Consider the following 12,885-nt stretch of genomic DNA (forward strand, 5'->3'; position numbering starts at 1 on the left):
TGCCAAAGTAATCGCAGTATTTGCCATTACTTTCAGTGGCAAAAACAATTACTTTTGTACCAACCAAAGTATATCCATACAAAATTAGATTACTCAGCAATAAAAAACAAATGAAGTACTGATACATGCCTCATGAATGATGCTGAAAACATTATGCTAAGGGGAAGAAGTTGTCACAAAAGACCATATATTGTATGATTCCATTTATATGAAATGTTCAGAACAGGCAAATCCATAGAGACAGAAAGCAGATTAGTGGTTGGCTGGAGTGGGGGTAAAATGGTTAACAATGGCTAATTAGTACTAGTTTTAGGGAGTAACGAAAGTGTTCTAAAATTAGATTGAGGTAATATCTGCACAACCCCAAATATGCTAAGAATTACTGAATTCAACATTTTAAAAGGATGAATTTTACAGAACATAAGTCTTATTTCAATACATTTGTTTTTTTAGAAAGATTGCTCATTTAGTAATTTATTAATGGGCCCATTAATTTCACAAATATTTATTGGGCATCTACTTTGGATCAGAAAATTACAAGCATGAAAATAAACAGTTCAGTTTTCTAAGAATCTCACAAGTGCATGAAAAAAAGAGAGTACACTGGATTTAAGACTCAATGGGTAAGTTTTCCAGGCAATAAGAGGGATGGGCCATACGTGGAGAAGAAGGACGATTATTTCATCCAATATGGCCCAGAATGCAAAACAGCAATCAGATATTTGAAGAAATACTTGTTACTGCAGCAAAGCTCAGCATAGTTTTATATTCAGAAGAAAGATTAGAAGGATACCCAAAAATAATTAAAACAATTTTATATATTTATTAGAATATCAATAAAAAGGGAATAATAGGAATTATCTAATACATAATATTACTTCTTAAAATTTCCTTTCTTAACCTCACTCTTGCTACATTTTTTAAGACTTATACAGTTCTGCCCTTTTTTAGTTCTACTCTATTCTAAAGATAGTCTACCATTATTTTTTGCTTGATATTTATTATGCAATATTATAAGCATCCACAGAATTAGTAGAAAATATATAAAGAAATCATGACGAACATGTATACAACTAATGAACTTTATAAAATACTGATGTTTTTCCAAAGGTTTCCAATTTTTATAAAGTAACTAACTAACCTGGGTATTATCAAAGCCCACCATGGACTGTGTCTTCACCTCACTGCCTTGCCCTCCTGCCCTAAAGGCCACCACAATTCTGACTTTATCAAATTTTATATCTATTATATAATTATATCAATGTTACCTAAAATAAATTAATATATTTTCTGGCCTTGAACTATGCTTCCATATCTGGGGTAAACCCTGGATAAACAAACGTATGGATGGATAAGCAGTGACAGGTTGATAACACCACCAGATAAACACACCAACAGACAGATCCTGAACTAAATTTGCTAATAGGCTTTTTTAATATCCATGCCCATAAGTGAGATTGGTCTATAATTTTCTTTTCATATTCTACACTTAGTATCAACATAATACAAGCCTCAAAAAATCAGTTAAGTAACGTTCACTCTCTCAGTCCCTGAGGTTCCCCTTCCATCATTCCTTGAAACCAGCTGAAGGATTCTTGAAGTTTCATGAAAATTCTCCTCTGAAACTATTAAGAGTCTGCATCTCGAGACACTCCCTGTCTGGAGTCAGAGGGTAGGATATGGTGGCAAAAGTAGCAGGATGAAGGAAGGAATATTTATTATGAATTCATATTATTTAATAGCTCCTTATTTAGTTTGACTTTCTTCTTCTTGAGTCATTTCTGGCAGATTATAATTTTAAAAGAATTATCTATTTCATCTACATTTTCAAATTTATTGGTATGAAATTATTTACAGTGTTCTCTATATGATTAAAAAAACTCAAGTACAGCAGCAGCTATGGGTCCTTTAAACATTGTGCATTTATACCTTCTCTAATATTATTTTTCATGCTTTTTTTAAAGTTTTGCTGGAAATACATGTTTTATCAGATTATTTTTGTTTTGGTTTTTATTTTTATTTTTGTATAGACTGGGTTTCACTATGTTTCCCAAGGTGGTCTCGTACTCCTGGCCTCAAGTGATCTTCCTGCCTTTGCCTCCCAAAGTGCAGGGATTACAGGCATGAACCACTGTGCCCAGCCTCAAATTAGTTTTAAAAAGTACTTTGGTTTTGATCTTTTGTATTATTGCTTTCTATCTTATTAATTTCTGCTCTTATTTTTATTATTTCTCCTTCTACTGTCTTTAGATTATCTCTTTCTTCTCTCTGTTTTGCTTCTAGTTTCTATGTTGAATAGCACTCACTTATTTTCACTATTTTACATTATGGTTAACATTGCCAGTCACATATTTAATACATGCATTTCCCTCTTCTTCTTTATCAATTCCTTTCTGAGTAGCAATGCACTCAGATCTTTTCGATGTCCTTTCAGGAACTGAGGAAGCCATAGCCAAGCTCCTGGCTTTAAACTTTATTCATGATGTATTTTAAGTCCTCTTTAGCTCATAGGAGCCAAAAGCCTGCTTCTGGAAAGCAGCTAATGGTTTCGGTCCAGATCATGACATTTCTATTTCATTACTGGTCCACAGAGATACCTTTTTTGAGCCTAGTTATGTCTCTTTGGTTTTCTCTTTGTATATTTTATCCATCATAGCATGTATTTGGCACAGAAGGATTAAAAAAGTGAACTCCTGGAGCCATCTTGATTGGAGGTCAGCTTTCTGCTCTTTCTAATATTAATCCACCCAATTTTTCTGGCCACTTTCAGTTCTTTGCACTATATGTTGATTAAATGAGTATAACAAAGGTCACTCAAAGCTCAGTATGCCAACCCGGAAATTAGCAGCAAGGCCCTCTGAATAGTTTTTGGTATTTTGTTTCATTTTATCTATTTATTTTACTTTGTCCTTCTGTATTACTGGAGGTAAGGCAAACTAAAGAGGTGCCAAACCACAAGAGCAAATGTAGGGCAAGCTGAAGACTTCTAACCTATAGCTAACAGAAAGCCATTGAATAGTTTTGTATAAGGTGGTGATGTTACATTCCTTCACTGTTGGATCATGGTGGTGGCAGTATGGTGGATGAATTGTGAGGTCAAACAAGACTGGTGTCGAGGAAAACCAAAAGAAGACTCACAATGATCAGGTGAAGAACAATAAGAACCAATGGTGGTGGCAGTTCATTCCATCCATTATTGAACTCAGTTATTCAACATGTAAGAATTGCAGGTCTTGTGTATGCCTGGCATTAGGCTACATAAAAATTAATACGGTTAAGAAAAGTAAAGCCCTGCCCTCATTGAACTTAAGGGCTACTAAACAGGCATTGGAAATGTGTAGGTTACAGAACCAATGAGAACTTTCTGGATCGAAAAAAATGTTATGTTTAAGAACTTAAAGCATGAAGGAGTCTGTGGATTTCTATTTCAAGGACAGGTAAGTTGGCTGGAACTCTATAACCCTAGAGGAGAACTGCAGAAAATGAGGCAGGAGAGGCAGGCAAGGGTCAGATCATATATGATTCTGTAAGTCATATGCACATTCCAATTTGTATCCCATAAACAGTGGGAAGGTATGCAAGATGGGTTTTAAACTACAGAACAGCTTAATTAGATTTCGGGTTTCAAAAATCGACTGTAAGCAGAGTTTAAAGAATATTAGAAGCGGGGTGATCACTTGGGGGTACTGCAGAAATCAAGATGAGAGATTACAGTGGATTTGGTTTTGTGATGTTAAACAGAAGACACAGGAAGTGGAGAGCTTTACAATACACGGTGAGGTCTGAGAAGATGGAAATATGGCAGAAAATTTTGAGATGACATAGCCTAAGTTCTTTTAAAAAATACTGATTAAAACAAAACAGAACAAAACAACCCTGGCAACAAAAGTAGATACAGCCTTTCCAGAAGCTGACTTTAAAAAACTTCTGGAGGACATGACTTTATAGTATACACTTTAAATTCCATTGTTTAGCTGTGCTGAAAGGCACAAAAAAATCTGGATGTTGGCAAGAAGACCTAGTTGAGTCTAAGAAATGGAAATTATAGGATATTATAAAGAATCTAATAATTGAAAGTGAGAAAGTGGCATTAAAGTATATAAGGGAAAAAGGTGGGTTGGTTATCTAGAAAACTAAGATGGTAACACCAGAGTATTATTTACTTGGATTCCTGAAATATTTGGTGCAATTATGAGTATAAAAAAGATTTCTTGTTGTTGCTGTTATGGTTTCTTAGCTCCTGCACCTCATACTTTATTTTTTCTTTAAGTTATTTCTGGATGTTTGCCATTCACTTTTAGGTAGTGTATAGAAAGAAAAAATCAAAAAGGAGCCCACAGATAATAGATTTATCTTTAAAACTATTCTGATTGCTCATGTAAAAGTTTAGTTATGACCCATTTTCTTAATTTGTTGGATTTTGTATAGGATATTTCTGATCACATGCAGGTTGATTAATAATGATGCTCCTCCAATGTTACAAATTATTTTGTCATGATAAATCATATTTTGTGAATTATATTTCTTATAAAAAATATTTTAAATTAATATTTAAAATATCTTCTAGTCTGATACCAAAGTATGCATTTCTCTCTCTTCATGGAAATTTTCTAGCTTTTTAAAGACAGAGAGGAAATGCCAGTAAAAAAGTATTAGCAGGTGTATGCTATTACAGATTCAAAGTATGACACCAATCTGTGATAGCTATGGTAACTAAAGGGAAGAAACCACCTAAATGCATCACCATACTAAGAAGAAAAAAAATCAATAATCATTGCCTTCTGTGTTTAGAAGGACCTTAATTCTAGAAAAAGTGATATTTAACATTTTGATAATCTGTATCTCAGGATATGCATTTAAAACCAATTTTGTTTATGTATAAGAACAGGCACAAGGAGGAAAAGCTCTGTGGCACTGCATCTAGATTCATGTACTACATATTTTACTCTTTACATAGCATTCTTGAAACAGGAAGCAAACCCAGCTCCCCTCCCCCATGTCTCAGCAAGAGCATGCTCCATAACAATAGTTCAAAGGAAAGCTCTATTCTGCAGTTGCACTGATTGTTCTGTCAGCTGACCTCTGCAGAAGGGAATTGCTAACCGCTGCCTTGCTCCTTAGCTGACAAATGAATGATCGCAGCTCCATCTATTTTCACTATGGCTGCCTCTAGCCCAGGTGCTCAGACAGAGAGCCTGGTGTGACATCTTAGATCAAGATGAATTGGCACAAACTCCTGATCCAAGATTGTTTTATACCATTTAATTTAGTTTCTTCCCCTGCTTGGATGAGCACAGCTCTGGTTATGGATTTCTATTCTAATGTACTGAAGCAGGCCCTGAAAGAAGCCAGTGAAGCAGCTGCTGGAGCAAGGGACTGCAGGGATACTGATCAATAGGCAAGGCATTGACCCCAGCCGTTCAGCCTCTGCAACGGCCACTGCTTGAAGCGGGAGGGGGCACAGAAGCACACATGGGCTGCTTCCAGTAGGAAATGAAACAACAGGGGCATTTGGTGAGCTCCGCCTCCATCCCTGGTCCCCCACCTTCTTTATGTTCCTTTTGTTTAATTGCCTCAATTTTGTCTTAACTCCCACTCCAGGGGAAGGAATTAAGACTTTAGGGAAGTTTTAACAGTGTACTTTGAAACAGTCATTTGTAAATTTTATCCCTAAGCTAATAGAAAGAATCGTAACAGGTGCCCTCTGCTAAGTGTCCAAAATATGAAATCTTAATTAGCTGTCAAATACATCACTTGGTGTAGTTTAAAGGTTGGCATGTCCATAGGCTCATAAGAACACCATCCAACTGGCAATTAACACTACTGATGCTGAAATTCTACAGTATGTAATTTTTGTCAGTATTCAGATCTAAAAAGATGATAGCCCTTCATTAACAAGGAAAGAGGCAAAAAAGAACAAGCAGAGGAGTCCCTAAAGGAGACACTGACTGATTAGTGATTCTATAAGGTAGAGATGCCCATCCCTGCTACTGTTCTAAAAATAATACAGCAATTTCTCATTCCTACAATTTTTCAAATTTGGAAATATCTTTAAATTATTGGCTTGCCTGTACTTTCTGTTAATAGAAGAAATATGTAATTAGTTGCAATGTTTTCCTACAAATAAAATGACAACCAAATGGAAGATTTTGAGATATTAAAAATAAAATAATTCCGTAAAAGTAAACCTTTCTACAGTTTCATTTGTCTCATGAAAATTTGGTATTTTTTTCACAGAGACATGCCTCCATTTAATCATGCTAAGGGGTGACATAGAGATCCATTTTCTTGACAGGACAGTTGATCACCCTATCACAGTAAGAAAATTAATACCTTCAACTAGCCCTGTGTGGAAAACAGAAGCTACATGCGATGGTAAAGGACATTAATGTTCTACATTTTAAGTTGCAAACAGAATACATGTTCTGTGTGAAAATGATATGTAGTCTCATTATTGGGTTACTTATAACAAAATATGAGGCTTTAATTTTGATTAAAACAACCATTTACTTCACACAGTGTTTTTCAAAAGTACATAATTGTCTTCAGATTTAGCATAATTGACTCTAGATTTACACAAACAGGAGTAAACACTTTACTTACAGCTCAACTAGAATACAGGTAAAATATTTGAGAAGTGTAAGCTATTTAAAGGGCTATGAGGTATTGATTACTTCATTTAAAAAGCAGTCAGAGAGTGCGACCAAGAGGTCAAGATAAATTTAACAGTTTGAAGCACTTTACTAAATAACTCTAAAGATCATGTTAATTGGCTTTGTGCAGTGCTAGGGCAAAATTAATTTTATCCTAGCTAACAATAAAAGGATTAAAAGACATATTAAGTTCTTGGGTTTTAACTGGAATAGGAATCAATGGATTTGAATTAAGGCTAAAGGCGGTTTTATGAGAGATGGACTACTAGCAGATACTTTATATGTGCTATTAGCCATACGTTGATGGGGCTCTATTATTACATTAGGTATTAAAACCTTAGATAAGTAGATACCACCAATTTACTACTCTGAGAATACACTTTCAGAACTGTGCTTTGACCCGAAAATACTGTTCTCAAACATTCAATTCTTTATTTAGAAATGAGTGTCATAATACTTGTTCCAGCTGACTTAACATACATACAAGTACATTTCTAGTAAAAATCAAAATAATGTAGTTGAATTCAGTCAGAACTCCCTTCAAGATAACTATGTTGAAAACATAAACTATAAAATAAACATATCATTAGGATTTTTTTAACCCAACACATTATATTAAGATTTGTGTTAACATAACAATTTTATGCCAGAAATTTGTGGCACAAGATGGAGTCCAAATGACATTCACATTGATATAAATATTTTCTAAATTTGGTATAAACTGCAATATACCCTAAAACACCTTTGAAAGCTCAGAAATGTCTATTTGTTCATAATAAATAAAAATACACAATAAAAGTGTTTCTTTACTTTTAAATATTTAATAATATGTTTGAGAATCATATGTATAGAAAGATAATTTGGTTTTACTATTTGCAGCCTGGCAAATTGAAAAATACAATTTGCATTTAATAAGACATAGTTTTAAAAATAGATAACCGTGACTTTGTAGGACTTTACATAAATGACTAGAAAAACAGTGAGTTGCAAGATCTCACAGCAGAAAACTAAATGGTAATATGTAGTGACTAAAATAATTTGGATTAAGCTAGAAAATACTTTCTATTATGGTTCTTTACAGCCTTGTTTCATTTGCAATAAAGTGTATTTGCTAATATTAGATTTTGATTAATTATTAAAGACCAAGAGCAAACTTAGCAAAGTGAACTTTGTTAATTTAATACTGACATTCTGGAGTACCAGCGAACTTTCAGAATTCAGACACGATTTACTATGCACAATGTCTGCATATAGTTAGAAAAAATAGTCTGAGCACACCATTCAAAGCCCTACAACTGTTAGTCAATAAAGCTACAAAATAATTCTTTCTATTTTAAGACCAGTAAAATATTCTTCGAAAATTTTCATTTTAATTTATTTCTCTTTTCTCGGTCCCAAGGATATTTTAAATGTGATATGGCATTATCAGCACACCCTGACTATAAAAAGCATATATAAAATTGCATACTGTACTGAGTTTAAAGCAATACATGATAGTGAAAGGTATCCAATCAAAATATATTTCAAACTAGATCTTCGAAAGTGAGTTACATTCAAATTGTCTTTAGATGTACTTTAATCAGAATAACTTAACCTTTCTCCTGACTACTATCCAAATTGAGGTTGGGCATGGTGGCTCACACTTGTAATTCCAGCACTTTGGAAGCTGAGGTAGGAGGATTGCTTGAGCCCAGGAGTTCAAGGCCAAACGTGGCAACAGAGTAAGATCCCATCTCTAAATTAATTAATTAACCTGGCTGCCTAATGGAATGTTAACAATTTATTTTTAAGATCTATCTTTTTAATTATCATTGTATGCTGGTAATCAAATGTTAATTCTATATTTACATATACATAAATACATTACATGTACACAATTATGCATGCACACATAAGTATATAGCATTCTTAGTGAAGGTACCAAGACATGATACCTAAGCAAGCTAGAACTACACTTTTGAGATTTTTTAAAACATGTTTTAGAATCATAATGAGAAAAATGTTGGCCCTCAGTGGAGTTTTCACAGTGTAAATAAATTGTTTCCTATATGTATGGCTCAAACATTTTCCATACCTACTTGCTATTCTTAGGGTTGCTAAAGGAGGGATAAAGTACAATGCCATAAAAATGTCAAATTTTCTCAGATATATAACAATAGTCTTTCAAAAAAGCTTGCTAACAATAGGAAAAAATCTTAAAAATAAACAAAAATCTTTTAACACTCATTTTTAAAACAACTTGGCTTTAAAAGAATTTAAAATACTACAGAAGTCATCCAATGTACCCCAAGTCTTTGAAGTCAAATACTTCAAAGCTAAATTTATTAAATGGGAACACACAAAGACATAGATTGGTGATAATCCAGGTTGGGAGAAAGGACTCAAGATCTCGCTGTCCTGGTGGTGAATCCAGGTTTCATAGGCTCATGTGGAGGATGAATGCTATGTTGTGGACCCAAGCCATTCTAAATGTATGTAATTAAGTTCTTTTCCTAAACCAAATGTGCTTATATGAAATTACATATTATTTTCATTTGTTGGCACAACTTAGAGCTCTGCAATTTCTACAAAATATGTCAAATAAATTTTAGTGATACAAAAAATAAAACTGTACATGGTTGTATGGCTAACACATAAATTTCAACCTGTGCACCTAAAGTCAATAAGATAAAGTTTAAGTTTTCTGTGTCTTCTTCTTTGCCTCCTATCAAGAAAATGAACTGATTAAAAATGGCTGTCATAGGGCACTTCAACATTTACTTTCAAATTTTCACATTATGATCAAAGCTAGTGTGTGTACAACTAATCCTGTGTTAGCGGCATAAGAATTTCCCCCACTGTATTAAACACATATTTTAGTTGCTTTGTGACACATCTGCCAATGTTTTCCTTACATCTACTGACAGAACATATGGAATTTGCTCCCCAAATCTAAGAGGCTTTTGCTGCTGTTGCTTCTGTGTTACTTCCCCCCTCACTTGAAAACTGAAGTAAACAAACATGCTATTAATTTGTATGTATGCACGATAGCCCCCTGCTGGAACACAATAGGTTCTGCAAATGCATATTTCTTTCTGTAGCTGCTGATTAAGCCATTCTGAAATAATGCCTCTTATATACACATGTATTATGTGTGTGTACATTTGACAAAATAGACAAAGCTATTTTCCATTAAATCAGATAAACGCAAAATATATAACCACTCTAAAATGATTCTCATTTTCAAAGAAATAATATAACCACTTCTCTGAAGGTGTGTCAATTATTTTGATAATCATAAATCTTAAGCTTTGAGGGCAATTCACATGTTTTTCGAGTAATTCATGAAACAATTTCTTATTTCTCACAAAGATCCTGTTCTATACCTATTTTCCCACCATCTGCATCACCTTAGATTTCCCTTTATTCTCTTCATGAATAACAAGTTAATTTTTTTCTTTGCCTTTACTATTAGGGCAAACATTCTCAGTTTGAAAGGAAATTGAGATTTTAGTAATCCCAAGTATCTAAGATGGCTAAGTAATCAGAAGTCTTATAGGTAAAAACTATCTCCAAAAATGTCCCACTTTTGCTTTAGTTCACCTTTCAAAAGTGAATCTGATACACAAGGCAAATTTTAGAAACTACAAATTGTAACACTGAGACCATTATTCACATTTCCATGAGAAAAGGAGTATTTCAGAAACACAGTGGTTAGTGGCTTGTAAAATTATACAAATCTGAAAACACAGCAAATCATTCTCAGATATTTTCTCATAGTTACTACTTAGAAAAAGAAACTCTGGCAATGAGATTTACTTATAAAAATAGTGAAGTAGACATGGTACGTTTCTGTAAAAGATCAAAAAGAAAACATGAGACAACAGTTGGTGAACTGATAGAATATGAAGATTTTATATCTGTGTATTACAGCACAGTAAGAAATAAACAAACCTAATGTCATTTTTATTTATAAAATGACAAATCATTTACTGGATTCACTTTAAAAATATTTTCACCTGGGTAATTATCAATTCAGTGATATAAAACTGAGATGAAAGCTCTACTTCTGAGCCATTAACAAGTACATCTGTTCATTCATAAGGGTATCTGTAGTATTTAGTTTTTAAAATTATATCGCAATAATGAAACAATGACATGTGACTAAAAGTGACCAGTTTTTAAATGTTCATTTGGAATAAATTAGAACCTCTAAAGGATCTCTAGCTTTGAAAAATGATCACCTTATTTTATGTTTTTTCTTCTGCTTTCTTTACTGTAAGTGAGATGTCAAGTAGAAATAAAGGAGCATAGTTAGGGGCAACATAGTATCTTGGAAATTAATGCCTACACCTTTGTGGTAACTGCGGATCTTGAAAAAACTGTGGCAGTAAAGCCCAGAGCAAAGTTTGACAGTAAAGACTTTAATTACCCAGTCCACAGGTAGCAGCCATACATTAGATTGTATCTTTTTATTCAACCATTCTATGAGTTATTGGAACTTGATAAACACTAACATATTGAACAACTTTTTAAGAAGCAAAGAAATTTAAAGAAGAGATATAAAAAATTTAAAGAAAAAATAAAATAAGAGAAAGAAATAAAGACATGTAAAGGCAAAATAAAATAAGTCAAAAACAATTTAGAATTTTAATTCACTAATCACATTAACAAATGATCAAGAAAGCAAATCCTTAAAGAAGAAAAAAATAAGCAAAAGCAAGCTAAGCATTTATGCTAAAAGTTTAAAAGCCACGGACAAACTAAATCATAGCCTCAGGCTATTAAGTATACATTCATTATTAGTCCACAATTTTTTTAAAAAGTCGTCTAACAAGGCCAAGGAAATATGCATATTGGTAAGTGGCTTATGCCAATTTTTCCAGAGATTTCTAAGTAGCTTCAGAGAGCTTGAAGAAATAGAAAGCCTGAATTGCTATTAGATAGCTACACACAATTTTCATTTCTGATCTTGTTACATGTTTTGGGTTTTCATTATTTCTAAGCTGCATGTAGAGAAATGTATTATGTGGCCATAAAATTATTTCAGATGATTTTAAAACTATTTTACATTTCCTCATTTTATGAGGGAGATAAGCAGTCTGTCAAATTAATTCTAGTTGTTATTTGGCAAATTTTTTTTCACAGACCTTTTTCTATATATGTAATTTCTTTTACTATATACCTTTTTAAATGAGCATAAGAGATATTAAAATGTACTAATATTCTTTCCTGTAACTACCTTATAGGATTTTCTATTATCTAATTAATTTCACTTAGAATTTGGCTCTGAGTTGCCTCTCTTGCAAATATCAAACTGGAACAGCTTTAAGTTCTTGAATATTTTGCACAATTATTCCAATGTTTAACTTAGCACGTATGCCTAGAGATACTGAATATCTAACTCATTCATGTTTTACAACTATGCATTTGGAAACGCTACTACTCCTGAAATAAACAGTAAGGGAAAAGTTTAATGTTTGCCTAGATAGGTATATAGTCAGATACTCAGGTTTATAAGATGCCATGTCATTTTTCCAAAACTAATTTTAAAACAATCTGTTTCTGCTACATGATACAACATAATCATTTCCTCAAAATTCTCCCTATCTCCCTCCCAGTGATTTGAATCATTAGGTTGCTCTGGAATTGTGAAGAGATGGCTTTCTAATCTCTTAATTAGTCTTTTATTAAGATAGAGATAACAGCATATATAAACACCTAGAAAATACATATATGTATCGATGTTGGGTAAACATACATCCTCAAGATGGCTATTATTGTACTTAAACTTCTGAGATTTAAAAAAATTTTTTTATGCTGGGTGTGGTGGCTCATGCCTGTAATCCCAGCACTTTGGGAGGCCAAGGCAGGCAGATGGCTTGAGTTCAGGAGTTCGAGACCAGCCTAGGCAACATGGTGAAACTGCGTATCAACTAAAAATACAAAAGAAATTTAAAAAAATAGCCAGGTGCGGTGGTTAGCGCCTGTAGCCCCAGCTACTCAGGAGGCTGAGATGGGAGAATCGCTTGAACCCAGGGGGTGGAGGTTGCAGTGAGCTGACATTGTGCCACTGCACTCTAGCCTGGAAAACAGTGTGAGACCCTGCCTCAAAAAAGAAAAGAAAGAAAGAGAGGGAGAGAGGGAGAGAGAGGGAGAGAGAGGGAGAGAGAGGGAGAGAGAGAGAGAAAGACAGAGACAGACAGAAAGAAAGAAAGAAAGAAAGAAAGAAAGAAAGAAAGAAAGAAAGAAA

General features: G+C 33.6%; 1 protein-coding gene across 7 annotated transcripts in view; it reads right to left on the minus strand.

Annotated features, from left to right (window-relative positions):
• LOC105477091 (WD repeat domain 7) overlaps positions 1-12,885 on the minus strand; it is a 388,969-nt gene that overhangs the window by 151,295 nt on the left and 224,789 nt on the right. The window lies entirely within an intron of this gene.

This window comes from Macaca nemestrina, chromosome 19, assembly GCF_043159975.1.
Source record: "Macaca nemestrina isolate mMacNem1 chromosome 19, mMacNem.hap1, whole genome shotgun sequence".
Classification (NCBI taxonomy): Eukaryota; Metazoa; Chordata; class Mammalia; order Primates; family Cercopithecidae; genus Macaca; species Macaca nemestrina.